This window comes from Heterocephalus glaber, unplaced genomic scaffold (genome assembly GCF_053883595.1).
Source record: "Heterocephalus glaber isolate CG9 unplaced genomic scaffold, H.glaber_assembly_v1.0 deba00001465, whole genome shotgun sequence".
Classification (NCBI taxonomy): domain Eukaryota; kingdom Metazoa; phylum Chordata; class Mammalia; order Rodentia; family Bathyergidae; genus Heterocephalus; species Heterocephalus glaber.
The window spans coordinates 3,592,489-3,606,846 of record NW_028258312.1 but is presented as its reverse complement, the minus strand read 5'-3'; the positions used below and the strand labels follow the sequence as shown (position 1 = coordinate 3,606,846).

General features: G+C 35.6%; 1 long non-coding RNA gene and 1 pseudogene across 2 annotated transcripts in view; one reads left to right on the top strand and one right to left on the bottom strand.

Annotated features, from left to right (window-relative positions):
• Positions 1-14,358, bottom strand: part of LOC110348524 (uncharacterized) — a 187,960-nt gene that overhangs the window by 115,460 nt on the left and 58,142 nt on the right. The window lies entirely within an intron of this gene.
• Positions 13,229-13,670, top strand: LOC106009155 (coiled-coil domain-containing protein 90B, mitochondrial pseudogene; annotated as a pseudogene).

Below are 14,358 nucleotides of genomic sequence, written 5' to 3'. Positions count from 1 at the left end.
TTTCCTATCTTTATTCCTTTTATTTCTTTCTCTTGTCTAATTGCCATGGCTAATGTTTCCAAGACTATATTGAACAGGAGTGGTGATAGTGCACATCCTTGTCTTGTTCCTGATTTTAGTGTGAAGGATTTCAGTTTTTGACTATTAAGTATGATATTGGCTGGGTTTTTTGGTGTTTTTTTGGTACCACGGATCGAACTTGGGTCCTTGTGCTTGCGCAGCAGGCGGTGAAACCACTGAGCTAAATCCCCGGCCCTGGCTGTTGGTTTTTCATAGATGGTTTTTATCAGATTGAGGTAGAGACCATCTATTCCAATATTTTTAGGGTTTTTAATATAAATGCCTGTTGGATTTTGTCAAATGCTTTTTCTGTATTTATTGAGATGATCACATGGTTTTTGTTCTTGGCTGTATTGATATAGTGTATTACATTTTTGATTTGCATATGTTGAAACATCCCTGCATCCCTGGGATGAATCCCACTTGATCAGGGTGTATGATCTTCTTGGTGATCTTCTGCATTCTATTTGCCAGTATCTTATTAAGGATTTTTGCATCTATATTCATTAGTGAGATTGGCCTATAGTTCTCTTTTTTGGTTGGGTCTTTCTCTGCTTTGGGGATCAAGGTGATGCTTGCTTCCAGGAATGAATTTGGGAGTATTGCTTCCCTTTCAATTTCATTGAAGAGTTTAAAGAGTAGTGGCAGTAGTTTCTTTCTAAATGTCTTGTAGAATTTGGCAGTGAAACCATCAGGACCCGAGCTTTTCTTAGTTCGTAAGTTTTTAATTATGTTTTCAATTTCATTGATATTGGGTTGTTTAGAACTTTTAGGTCTTCTTTGTTCAACTTTGGTAATTTATACTTATCTAGGAATTTGTCCATTTCTGTGTTTTCCATCTTATTAACATATAGATTCTCAAAGTAGGTATTGATGATCCTGTGGATTTCTGCTGCATCTGTTTTAATTTCATCCTTTTCATTCCTACTTGCATGGATTTGGGCCTTTTCTTTCCTTTTTCTGATAAGGTTGGCTAAGGGTTTGTCAATTTTGTTTATTCTTTCAAAGAACCAACTCTTGGCTTCATTGATTTTTTTTGCATCATTGTCTTATTCTCCATTGCATTGATTTCTGCTCTGAACTTTATAATTTCCTCCCTTGTATGAGCTTTGGGTTTGTCCCACTCTTCTTTTTCTAGAAGCTTGAGGTTCAGCATCAGATTGTTTAATTGGGCTCGCTCTGTTTTCCTAATATGAGTATTCACTGCTATGAATCTCCCTAGTAAGACTGCTTTCATTGTGTCCCATAGATTCTGATATGTTGTATTGTCATTGTCATTTAATTGTAGGAACTGTCTGATTTCTTTAATTTCCTGTGTGATCCATTGGTTACTCAGATGTGTGTTGTTCAATTTCCATGTGTTTATGAAATTCTTGCAGTTTCTTTTGCTACATAATGGTCTAATTTTAAAATATTTTCTAGTGAAGTTTATGTTTATGCCCTATCGTGTTGAGTTTTGGGGAAAGTAACAATTATACTGTGATCTTTTATTTACTGTATGGAAATGTATTTCACCAATAAATCTAAAAAGGCTTGAGGTCTGGCAGGTAAGAAAGGCTCAGAAATAAATCCAGTATGAGATTTTCAGGGCTACTATAGCAAAGTACCACATCCTGGGTAGCTCAAACAACAGACCTTTCTTTTCTCCCACTTCTGAAGGCTAATGAAGTCCAAGATCCTAATGTCAACAGATCAGTTCCTCCTGAGCTCTGTGAGGGAAGGATCTGTTCCAGGTCTTACTCCAGGGCTTGTAGATGGCACTCCCCTCCTGTCTTACTGCATCACTTTCCCTATGTAATTATCAAGTCCAAATTTCTTCTTATGAGAACACTAATTTTATTTAGGCTCACCCTAATGACTTCATTTTAACTTAATTACCTTTATTAAGACTCCATCTCATATTATAGTCACACTCTGAGATACTAGTGGTTATGATTTCCATAGATTAATTTTTGAGGGCACACAGTTCAGCCTAAAACACATGGCATATTTTTATGTTTTTATGTTAAGATATTTGAGTATTTGGTTTGGGATTTTTATTTTGTTTTCAAAGCTCAATCATGAAGGGGGGAGGGAAAGATTTACCATTTAATTCTGGAGTAAGTTCACCAGAGCCCACACAAGTGAATTAAATGTCAAGCAAGAGCACAAACTAGATGAACTAGGTATTCTTGACTAGAAAAGAGGCAGTGATAACTTAAAGGAGACATTATACTTGCATTTGACACTTACTACTTCACACTAATGACTGCAGTATCCAAATGTAGAGATTCATCAACAAATTAGAGAAACAATTTCGATTACAAATTGAACAAATAATCTAGGATTATTTAAGATGTGATCATAATTTTTTCAATTTTCTGGTATCTAGACAGAGGTTGGTTTTCACTGTTAGAATAAGATTGTTGACTCATGTATTTTGTTTTTTCTGTTTGGTTTTCATATTTATCTTTTCTTTAAATGCCATTAATAGGATTAAACAAAATGAAATTTCCTAGCTTTTTGAGTCAGTTAGGCCTGCCAAGATCTGAGTGATGACTAGCCTATCATTTCATGCTGACATCTTCCATTTCAAATTTTTCATCATAAAACATCTATGCATTTAAAATAAAAAGCTACAGCAAATCCATTTCAATAAGGCTTTTGACTTTGGCTTTATACTTTCCCCTCCAGCTCCCTGGAAATACCACCAAGCGGTCTACATTGAAAGAATTCAAAAACATTGATATTTCTTGGCAAACATGTATTCCTCCCTTTGGCTTTTAATCATAGCTTTAGAACACTATGGGATAATATTGGGATACACTTGATTTACCTTGGGATGTGGCCTGTTTTAGCTCCTGTGCTGGTGACTCACTAAATATCTCTTTTATTAGTCCTCATAGCTATTACTGTCAATCAACACAGAGGCTGAACAGATTTCCCAAACATTGGACATAAACAGTGTTTCTTGTAAGCTTGGGGGCAGGGGGATGAGAACATTGGATATATAAAACCGTGTGCTATATATATATAATATATATGTATAATACTTATACATATATATATAATACTTATATATATAATATATATGTATAATACATACATATATATAATATATATATAACACTTAGAAAGCTAAGTGTCCTTAAATCTGTCTTCTGAAAGTTAGATCCTCTTTTCAAGTTTTCATTGTGCCTCCTTGGATCTAGGAGCCATAATTTATCTTGCTTCCTTTTTCCATATTTCTGACAGGTATATAGAGGTTCACTTTCATTATTACGATGAGCTTCCTGATTAAGGTGTTTAGATTTTGAGGGGGGTTTTGCCCTATGCATCTGTTCATTTGTTTATTTGGGGACTTTCATTTACCATTCACTGATTTTTTTCCTGAATATCCCTCTGTTTCTGCTTTTGAAAAGTTCGTACTATAGTTATTTTGACCCTTGTCTTTTAAAAATTTTTTTATTTGTCCTTATGCATGTTTGCAGGACATAATGTTCATGTCCCTGTGTGGAGTTGGTACCTGTGCATAACAGGTTTAGTTCCTTTTCCATCCCCTTTCCTCCTCCTTCCCATGATCCTCCCCCATTTGAGAAAGATCTATTTCCCTACACTCTATTATCTTTAATTTTGCTCTTCACTTATAATTCGGGTTTCTCATATAAGAGAAACCATGTGATATTTAACCTTGTATATCTGACTTATTTCACTTAACATTATTGTCTCAAGGTGCATCCATTTTCCTACCAATAACTCAAGTTTATCTTTATGTCAGAGTAGTACTCCACTGTGTGTGAATACCACATTTTCTTTCTCCATTCATCTCTTGATGGATGTATAAGCCACTTCCAAGATTTAGCTATTATGAATTGTGCTGCTGTAATCATGGAACTTCTTTTTAAGTGTAAAGGGATGTGGCCACCTGGCCTGTCCAATACAGAGCTAAAATACAATGAAATTGATAATGAAATATTCCTATTTGGTACAAATCCATAAAAATCTTAATACATACAGTCAGGAACATAGAAAATATATTTATTGAAATAATGTTTGAAGTAGCAACAAACAGGGAAACAATAATGTCTGTTAATGAAAAGTAATTAAATTATGGGATATCTAATCTATGGACTGCTATGCAGCAGCTCAAAAAATGAGGCAGACATATTCTTGGTTCCTGTCCTTTTTTTGAATATCTAGCCTACAGACTCATTTCTTATCTGAAAAGAATTTTTCCTTCATAGAATGCCTGGGTAAATTTAACATATGTAACTGCCCCATATTTTAAATGTATCCCTTGGCAAGTCCAGAAAAATATTTTTATAACAAATCCTTTGGATATTTTCCAAGAGATATTAGCATTTAGAAACAAGTATTAGAATAGTGTCTGACACATAGTGCTCAATGTAAGTTACCAATTCCTATTTCTCATCTACATAGGAACCCATAGCATTAACTGGGATGAGTTTGCATTCAACAATGTGAAGCTCAAACTTTTTATATTGCACTCTGACTGTGAACTAACAGTAATTCTTAGACAACCAGAATTATCACTGTAGTCTACTACTCAGAGTGAAGGCATAGAGGATTCTGGTTTAAAATGGCATCATAGCAGCCTCATAAATCTGTAAGTACATGCTTAGGTACTGAAGAACTGAGACCCTTAATCAATTTTGTGCCCCCTCATATTGTCTTCCCGATTCAGAGTAAAGAATACAGGAGTAGGTAACAAATGAAATCCTCTAGAACTTCTCTTTCCACACAAATAAATACTTAACCAAAAGCCAAACTGCAATTCTCAGACTAATCAATCCAGTAGCAACAGTGTAGATTTGAAATTATGAGTGGTGACTTGTATTTCATTTCCATTTAATTCAACAACTTGGTTGACTAATGAAGGAAACAGATGGATCCTGGACAGGAACAATGGGTAGACATAAGCTGTGAAGTAAAACTTTACCCAGAAGTATTTCATCATCAAATAGAAGTGGATTTAAAGTAGAAATGTGAACAATTTCAAAAATCCAAGTAATTGAAAAAAAGGAGGTTGCTTACACTTAATTCTGGCTCAATTGCAAAGATGCCCTGCTGCAGAGCTGGATCTTGGAAGCCACCACCATCACACTGTGACTACTCTGGCCCATGTGGTATAACCCGCCCTTTCGAGAAACAAAGGCAGCTCAGCTTCCACCCTAAACTTGCACCACTGCACAGCTTATTTTAAACCCCCTTGTTCTGAGTTCAGTATCACCAAGCAATTTCTGGTTACCTTGTTGTTAACTTCAGAGAAAGAACAGACTGATGATACAGATTTTGTTCCTGAACAAACTGTACTTTGTCCTTGGTTTCTACTATGGTTTAAATCTAGATGTCCTCCAAAAGCCTCATGCATTCACAGGCAGGGCGTTTGGAAGAGAACTAGACCATGGAGGTGTTATGGCTGATCTGCTGTTGGGAGGTGGAGCCCAGTCAGGGGAGGCAGTTCACCGCTGGTGTGACCTGGAAGAGCATACAGTGGACCCTTGACTTACAAACTTAATCGGTTCCCAAGGGCTGGTTGTAACTCAAGTTGGTTGTAAGTCAATACAGCTGAGATCTGGATGTCTACCTGGGTACATGCTATAAATAACAAGAGGCAGATGAATCTTCCATTAACTTAATTAACCCAAGTTGTTCATATCTCAGAGTGGTTGTAATTTGAGGGTCCTCTGTTTCTGCCTTCTCTCTCTGCTTCCCGGCTGCCATGATATGACCAGCTTTCCTCTGCTATGCCCCTCTGCCATGCATATTCTGCCTTGTGACCAGCCAACCAAGGATCATAAACATGAGCCAAAATAAACCTCTCCTCCTTTAAGCTGTGAATGTTGAGCATTGTTTTCTAGCAATAAGAAAGTGACTCAGACAGTTTGTAACTATGAAGCTTCTCATGGAAGCCTGTCCACAGGGAGACTGTGTTGACCATGCTTTCTCATGTACTCATAGGCCACACAGTAGTTATATTTTCCCTTGTTAATAAATAGTCTTTCTTGTGTCTACCTCAGTCATGCAAGCAATTTGGTGAACATGAGTCACGTTCTGAAGGCCTGGTCATTCTTGGAAATGCTAAGTCTTTAGAAGGTTAAAAGATGACCAAATTTAATTGGCATCTCTCTTAGATGACTTTGAATACAGGAGTACTTGACTATTCTGAATCTTTTTTTTTTTTTTGGTACTGGGGATCGAACTCCAGTCCTTGTGCTTGCGGGGTAGACAGTAGCACCACTGAGCTAAATCCCTGGCCCCTGAATCTTTATTTATTAGTACACATTAGTTATACAAAATAGTGGGTTTCATTTTGGCATTCATGCATACATAAAATATACTTTGATTATTTTTACCCTGCCAGCTTTTTTCCCCTCTCATTCCCTTTCTCTTATGTAATAGTCTCCCTTCTACTTTCTTGTCATCTTTTTAATTTTTAAATTGTTTTTAGATTCTCCATAAGAGAGGAAACATGCAATGTTTGATTTTCTTAGTCTGACTTGTTTTGCTTAGTATAATCCCCACTTTCATTCATGTCCCAGCAAGTGACATGATTTCATTCTTTTTTATGGCTCCACTGTGCATATAGATCACATTTTCTCAATGTATTCATCTGCTCATAAGCACCCAGGCTGTTTCCATAGCTTAGCTATTGTGAATTTCACTGAAATAAACATGTGTGCACAGGCATCACTAGAATATGTTGATTTTTAACTCTTTTATGACTATACTGAGGAGTGGTACAGCTGGATCAAATGGCAGCTCTAATTTTAGGGTTTTTGTTGTTGGTTGTTTGGTTGGTTGGTTTTTGGTTTTTTTGGAGGGTATTTTTTTGTTCGTTTGTTTTTGTTTTGTACCAAGGATGGAACTCAGGAGCTTTCACTTGCGATGTAGGTGCGGTGCCATGAGCTAAACCTCTGGCCCCCTAATTTTATAGAAATCTTTTTTGAGAAATCTCCCTACTGATTAAACTTATTAATTTCCTTCCTCTCGCCTCTGCTGCCAGTAATACTCATTTTGTACCTAAGGCTCCAATTTCTAATCCCTTATTCTCCATTGCCTGGTGATTTGATTCCCAGTTACTCTACTATTCCAAGGATTTCACTGTTGGTTACAGAAGAGTTTTGGGAAAAACCATGGTTTGGCCATTATTGTGGTTGTTGCTATTAGAGATCATGATCATATGATAAACCAAGGTTAGAGCCCAATTTTCTCTTCCCTATCCAAATGTGTCAAGAAAGAATTCATATGTGATGTCCAACTAACTAGAAAATGTCTTCTTTATGGGTAGAAGAGATTTTCCCCAGAGACATGTGTGCTCATTGGTGGCTCTCCCGAGGACCCCTTGCATTTGCCTGTTGCCCAAACCTGCTGCCAAAACTAATACCCTTTTGTCCAAATCTTAGAATACACTAATCTGGACTCAATAAAGTAGTTTTCTGCTGACCTGTCAAAAATCAACCCCATAAATGATTAAATTTTTCTCAAGTCTTCTTCCAAACAAGTACTGGGCTGCTCAGAGATTTATCTTGGCAAAACTTGAACACAGCAAACCTAGGGCATGCTGGGTAGAAATTTCATCATTAATCCTCAAAGAGGTGACTGAGTTTACTTGGCATTCACCTTTGGCCTTTGGCCAGACATAAAGAAATTCTTTCCTTGAGATGAAGAATAAATGTATCCAATAGAGAGAGGAAGAAATAGTGAGATGGAGGAGGAAAGGAGAATAGAAACACATAAATGAGAAATATGTTCCTCTGGACTAATGAGTCAGAGTAATATGCTATCACCAACTCCCAAATATGGGTTGAAATTTGTATTATGTAGTATTATTTTTGTAATTGCCTTTCTAAGAGTAAATTCCCCCAAGGAAACCTGTTATATATATCAACCTTCCACGATGTAAGAGCATAAAGTTTTTTTTTAAGTTTTTCCAATGCATGAGTTGGCATCTGAATCCTAATAAAATAAATGGATCACCTAAAAGAAGATGTATTTTAAAACTATTTTAAAACCAAGTAGTTATATTACCTAAGAATATATTAGATTGATTGCATTTTGGAAATCCACTTTTTTCAAAGGTACACAGTTCTTAACGCTACAGTAGTTAGTAAAAAATCACATTTGCTTTTTATATTTTGGACTGCTTGGAAATGCCCCATTTAAAATACATGCTAATCACTTTTATGTGGGATACCTTCTAACATCAGTGTGGACACATCTGAGCTTGTACATCTAAAGTAAAGAATTGGCATATAGAGTGTTTTTATTTTTCAGTCCTTCTTTAAAGGGAAAATGTGTCCTACATCAATAAAATGAGTAACTTGAATTCACAAACACATACACACACACACACACACACACACACACGTCCCACTATATAAGTAGGAAAACAAAATTATGGTAAATTTACATCTTTAGAAGACATTTAGCTCATTTTATAAATGAGAAAACAGAGATTAAGTGAGCTATAAATTAGTTACAAATCTAGGATTTCCAGATAATAAACACATTTTTCCCACTTTTAAAAATCACTCTTAAAAACCTTGGGTAATAAAAGCTTTCATTTTAGTGCAACTAGGAGATCTATATAACCATAAACCAAATACATGAACACAGAGAGTACATGAGAAAATAGTAAATGATTTAGCAGGCATCAGGAAGAGTAAATCTATAGTAGCATGAAACAAATAAGAACCAAGCCATTGTAAGCCTCAGAACCCTGAAAAGTCTCAGTAGATGGAGAGTGTCATCATTATTGAAGCCAGTTTAAAAGTCTCCATAGAACTAATGAGAATTTTATGTCCCCACACCTACAGTTTGGCAATCCTACCTCTCCCAATCCCTGCCAGTACTGAGCCAGAGGGTTTGAGCCTGAAAAAACAAGCACAGAGGAGGCTGGGATGTAGTGCCTTACTGAAAATTGGAGAATTAAATTTTATCTGCATTAAAAACAAAAAAACAGTGAAACCTCACAACCGTTCTTCCTGCCTAGATTCAGCATGATAAAAAACATCAGTATATCCCACAGGGATGAAGTTAGAACATATTTTTATAGCCATTGTTCCAGAAAATAGCAAAACTACAGGAACTTGCAACTGAAGAGAAAAGTCTCCTGACCAAATTGATAATATCCACCTGTCTGTGAGTCTTATCCAGATACAGTGATTACAGTCAGATTTTTCTGCTTCTCCATTAAATATAAACAGACAATCAAAGGTAATCAGACACTTGAGAAATGTGAAAGATGGAGACAATACCTGCCTTACTGGGCTTTACTATGATTATACAAGTTTATAAATTCACAGCAACTGGCAGAGTGCAGGTGTTTACAATGCATCCATCCATGGGATTCTTACAAAACAGAGAATCCAAGTGTACATTTCTTTCCCTCTTAAAATAAGCAAATATTTATCTTCACAATATACCTTAAAGAGTAAGTGGTGCACTTGGTTTCGTTGCTATTACCCTTGTTATAATTATTTTTTAATAAGGAGGAAGGCCTATGGCCTTAGCTGTTTTATGAGGCAAGCCAGGACTCTAGATACCACCCAAGCTGGAAAATCCATGGTCTGTAATATATATTCATGAATAGTGACACATTAAACAAAAAAAACTAAAAAATTTTAGATGTATGCTTTTCATTATAGGTGTATACATCATAGCCTCTCTATCTGGAACTTCTCAAAAAAAGATCCCAGATCAATATAATTTGTAAACCAGATAATGCCTTAAGGTATGAATTAAAAACATGATTCCCTTATAATACTATACCAAAGGAAATTTTTCACAATACAATTTTAATAAGCAAGACAAGACTGTTTCTACCTAAGGTGTCTGACCACCAATGCAAATGATAAAGACATGAGTTTAACATTAGTCTGAAGTCCTTTCTCCTCCTTGTTATCAACCCCAGCAGTCTCAACAATTCTATGCCTGCCATAGAGATTTTTGCAATGAATATCTGTGTGACTGCTCACCACGTGTGCTTCCTGTTTCTTCAGAAATAGGCCCTGGGCTGCATTTGCCAACTCTCAAATTAAGTGCTTCAGATGAAAACAGCTCTATCCCCAGGCCTAGGAGTGGACATCTGATCATTGAAGACCAATCAAAGCATTTTTCTCAACCTCTAAGCACAGCAATTGTTTAAGCATAGAGAACCGTAATCACAGCAGAGATAGTTCCAGGTCTTTGGTTAAGAGCACTGGGTGAGAAATTCTTTCTTTTCTGCTACATTTGAACTTGGGAAAATGTAAGTCTGACCTTCTAAAGGACAGCCAAAGGAGAAAGTTCATCTGAAAGGGAAACCTGATTCCGTAGGGTTGCAGCACCAAGATGAGAGGTAGTTTTGTTCTTATACCAATGCACTGGATCTAAGAGTGCTTAAGAAATAGCTGGACTTTCCAGAGACCTGATCCGGGGAGTTCACTTTCTTGCTTAAATCAGTTTGTATTGGATTTTCCATCACTTAAACTGCAAAAACTCTAATATTATCATGCATTTGGAGGTTAAGTACAATCAAGACCAAACTTTATGGTATAATGTAACCCCCATCCTTAGACCAACTAGGCTGAGCACCCCAACAGATATCTCATATCTAGTCTTCACATATAGTGATTCAGAACAAATACATATCACATTAATAGTGAAACCAAAGTTCTTTTTAATGTTTTATTCCCCAATATCAAGCACATTTAATGAGTAAAAAGGATTCAATAAATGTTTAGTGAATGGTTTCAAAATGACAGGCTGAATAAGCAAACAAATCCCTGACCTTGTCTAACATGAAACCATACAGTATAGATTCTCTTAATAGATAATCACTAATTCCAATTTAATGATTTCCAGGAATGGTGGTGAACCTCAGCCTATTTCAGTGGAAAGGACCATATTCAATTAACTCTATCTAATCCAAGTAGAATGTCTATAATATACTTAGTGCTTTGTTAGAGATTAGAAAATACAAGTTAAGTTGGTGTGGCTCTTGTCACCTAGGTACTTATAACTACTATGGATAATTGAGGTAGCTCTAAAGAATATATGAATATATATATATGAAAAGACATTAGTGTCACCTTTTCCACCCTCCCACCCCATGAAAGCATCTTTTGAGAATATCTGTGACAGATGAGCACTGCTGCACTTGGATAGAGACACAGAAACCTCACCTCCACTAAAGTCAGGCTGGTCCATTGTCAGCAAGGTCTATTTCCAAAATGTCATCCATATATTTTAAACTGAAATCCTGGTTTTCTTTGGCCATGATGATGCTCCACATGAACTATAAGTTCCTTTCCATATGAATGCTTCTTTTAGTAGTGTATATGCGTGCGTGCGTGTGTGTGTGTGTGTGTGTGTGTGTGTGTGTTTTCTGATGGGGATCAAACCCAGGACCTCATGCATAGTACACAAGTTCTTGACTACTGAGCTGCATCCCCAGCCCCATATGAGACCTTTTCATGTCTGATGACACAGAAATCATTTGTCTATGTATCTTACCTTCCTTAAATTAAGCAGAATTTCTTTTTCAAAATCACGCATGTTACTGAATCTCTTAGGTCTGGGAATTCTCTTCTAGATGTGTATGAATGTTGTAAAATAATAATAACTGAAATTATTTAGGAAGGAACTACTCAGTGCCATGTATTGTGCTAAGTTCTTTATATACATTATTCTTTTTCTTGAACTCACAACAATTGTCATAAATGACACAATAGAAGACAATTTACCTGAGAATTGGAATACTGTAAGAATTTGACTGTTTTATTCAAGACAACTCAACGTTTTTAATCACACTACATAATAATAAAAGATCAGTTTGATACAAAGCGCGGTGCTAACAGATGGTGTGATCTCTTAGCTGGGGCTACACATAACAGCCAGGTGGTAACAAAATGGGCAAGATGATGCTGATCACACAAGATGGTTAGAAAATTATCCTGATGAGGGTCCTTGATGCTGGGAAACTTTCATACATGATCTGGAACAGTTTATGCACTGCTGAGCACAAGTTACTCCAGATGTATAGGTTAAGAGTGCCTAAAAGATGAAGGATGGCCAAAAAAAGCACAGGACACTGCCTGCTGTTTTCTGAAGATCTATTGTAGCATCTTGGCCTGAGGCTACCAGAGATAAGGCAGATACTTATAGTTATTGATCTTCCCAAACCCCTTTTGAGCAGGTTAGAAACAAATTTCATATTTTTAAAATGAATTTTGTGCCTAAAAGTTACTAAATTCTTATAAAACTATGCTTTACGAAATAGGTATGGTTTACAAATCCTGATTGTGCACCAATAACATTATATTACATATAATCATGAAATATTTAGGTTTCATACAATATATACTTTCTTGTTACATGCAGAGAAGATATTTTCATTCAATAGAAAATATATTCAATAAATTTTTATGTGACTTTCCTGACACTGAAATTGAATAAAAGATTTTGTAACACATCCATACATTTTAAATTTGTTTATTTCTTGCTATAATTAACATTTCAAATTATATACCAAAGTTGTCAGCCTAAAATGCCTTTTGTAAATCATTGTCTTTCTTCAGAGTTGAGATATATAAAGTCAGAAATATTAATCTGGAATGGATAAGGCCTACCACTCTAAGGAAATGATCTTTTACTGCAGGCATTAGTCCACCATTTATAGATGAGGAAACCAGAACTCAAAGAGGTCAAGTCAATTGCTCAAGGTCAAAGAGGAAATAGGCAGCTGAGCCAAGATTCAATTATTTTTTCTCTGATTCTAAAGCCCATTTTCTTAACCAGCAAAATATATTATTCAAAGAATAATGACCAAATAAGATACAATATGGCTGATTTGGCAAAACCCAAATGGAATCCAGTTTAGCATTGCACTAAATGCTTCAGTATATAATCAAGTATACTAGACTATAAATCCATGAGTTTAAGGGTTTTTATCTATTTTGTTCACCACTATAGTTCTAGAGCTATAAAAATGAATAACATATGAGATAATATATATATGTAAGACAAATGGGAAAATAGATTATTTCTTCTCTTTACTTAGTACTTATATAAACCAATGCTTAACTTTCTTAGAAATGAGAGGATAACAGTGGTTTTTGTTATGTTTACATTTGACTAATATTCTTATAAGTAATTTTTAAGTCACATTTCTTCCTTTGAAATAACAGTTCAACAGCTAATGGCTCATTTGGATTCTATCAGGAAAGATATAGGCATCCTAGAAAAAAGTGAATTTGCAAATCTGAGAGCAAAAATGAGAAAATGAAAATTGAATTAGATCAAGTTAAACAACAACTGATACATGAAACCAGCTGACTCAGAGCAGATAATAAACTGGACATCAACCTAGAAAGGAGCAGAGTAACAGATATGTTTACAGATGAAGAAAAGCAACTTACGAAAGCAACCACAGAATTTATCAGAAAGGATACCCAAACCAAAAGTGTTATATTAGAGACCAGTAATAAAATTGACACTGAAATTGCTTCCTTAAAAATACTGATGTAGTCTAACAAACTTGAGACATTCGTTATCTTGCAGCCTCGGTGTTTACTTGCTTGGCAAGTAAAGCTTTGGGGTTTTATAGATTCTGGAAGTACTACTAATGCTGCTACCACTGCTGCTAATGACTTCTTAGAACACTACACCAAGACAGATTTTCTTTCAACACTATCAGTTGCTGAAGAAACTCATTACAAGATTATCAAAGTATATATGGAATAGAAAAGTGTTTCAGGTATTTCAACTTGATTTTGTGTTTTTATTTTATGTTAAAAAGCTGTCATCCAAAACCTGATTTTTTTTAGATGAAACAGCATTCTGTCCCCAAGCTTTTGATACTTCATAAAAAAGGAACCAGCATTTTCTTGTGTTTGAATAACTTTATAAATAAAATTTTGTTGATATCTGCTGCAAGAAAAAAACATTGTGAAGTGTTTTTAAACTAGTATTTATTTACTCATCAAGCAAATATTAGGTGTCCACAAAATGTGGTCAAGTCTAGATATTTGCATTTCATCAGAGAAAAGAACAAATAATCTCGCCCTCGTGGAACTTTCATTTTAGAGTGGAAGAGCAGCAATGAACAATAAATTTGATAAGTAAGTAAATACCAAAGTATACTAGACAAACATAAATGTGACATAAAAAGGAAAAAAAGTAGAGGAAGATCAGAAGTGCTTGGGGAGGGGAGCTACAACTATTAGTATTTCATAATATCCCTGAACAGACCTCACTAGGGAAGTGACATGAGCAGAAGGTGACAGAATTAGGTACACGGGTATCTAGAGGAAA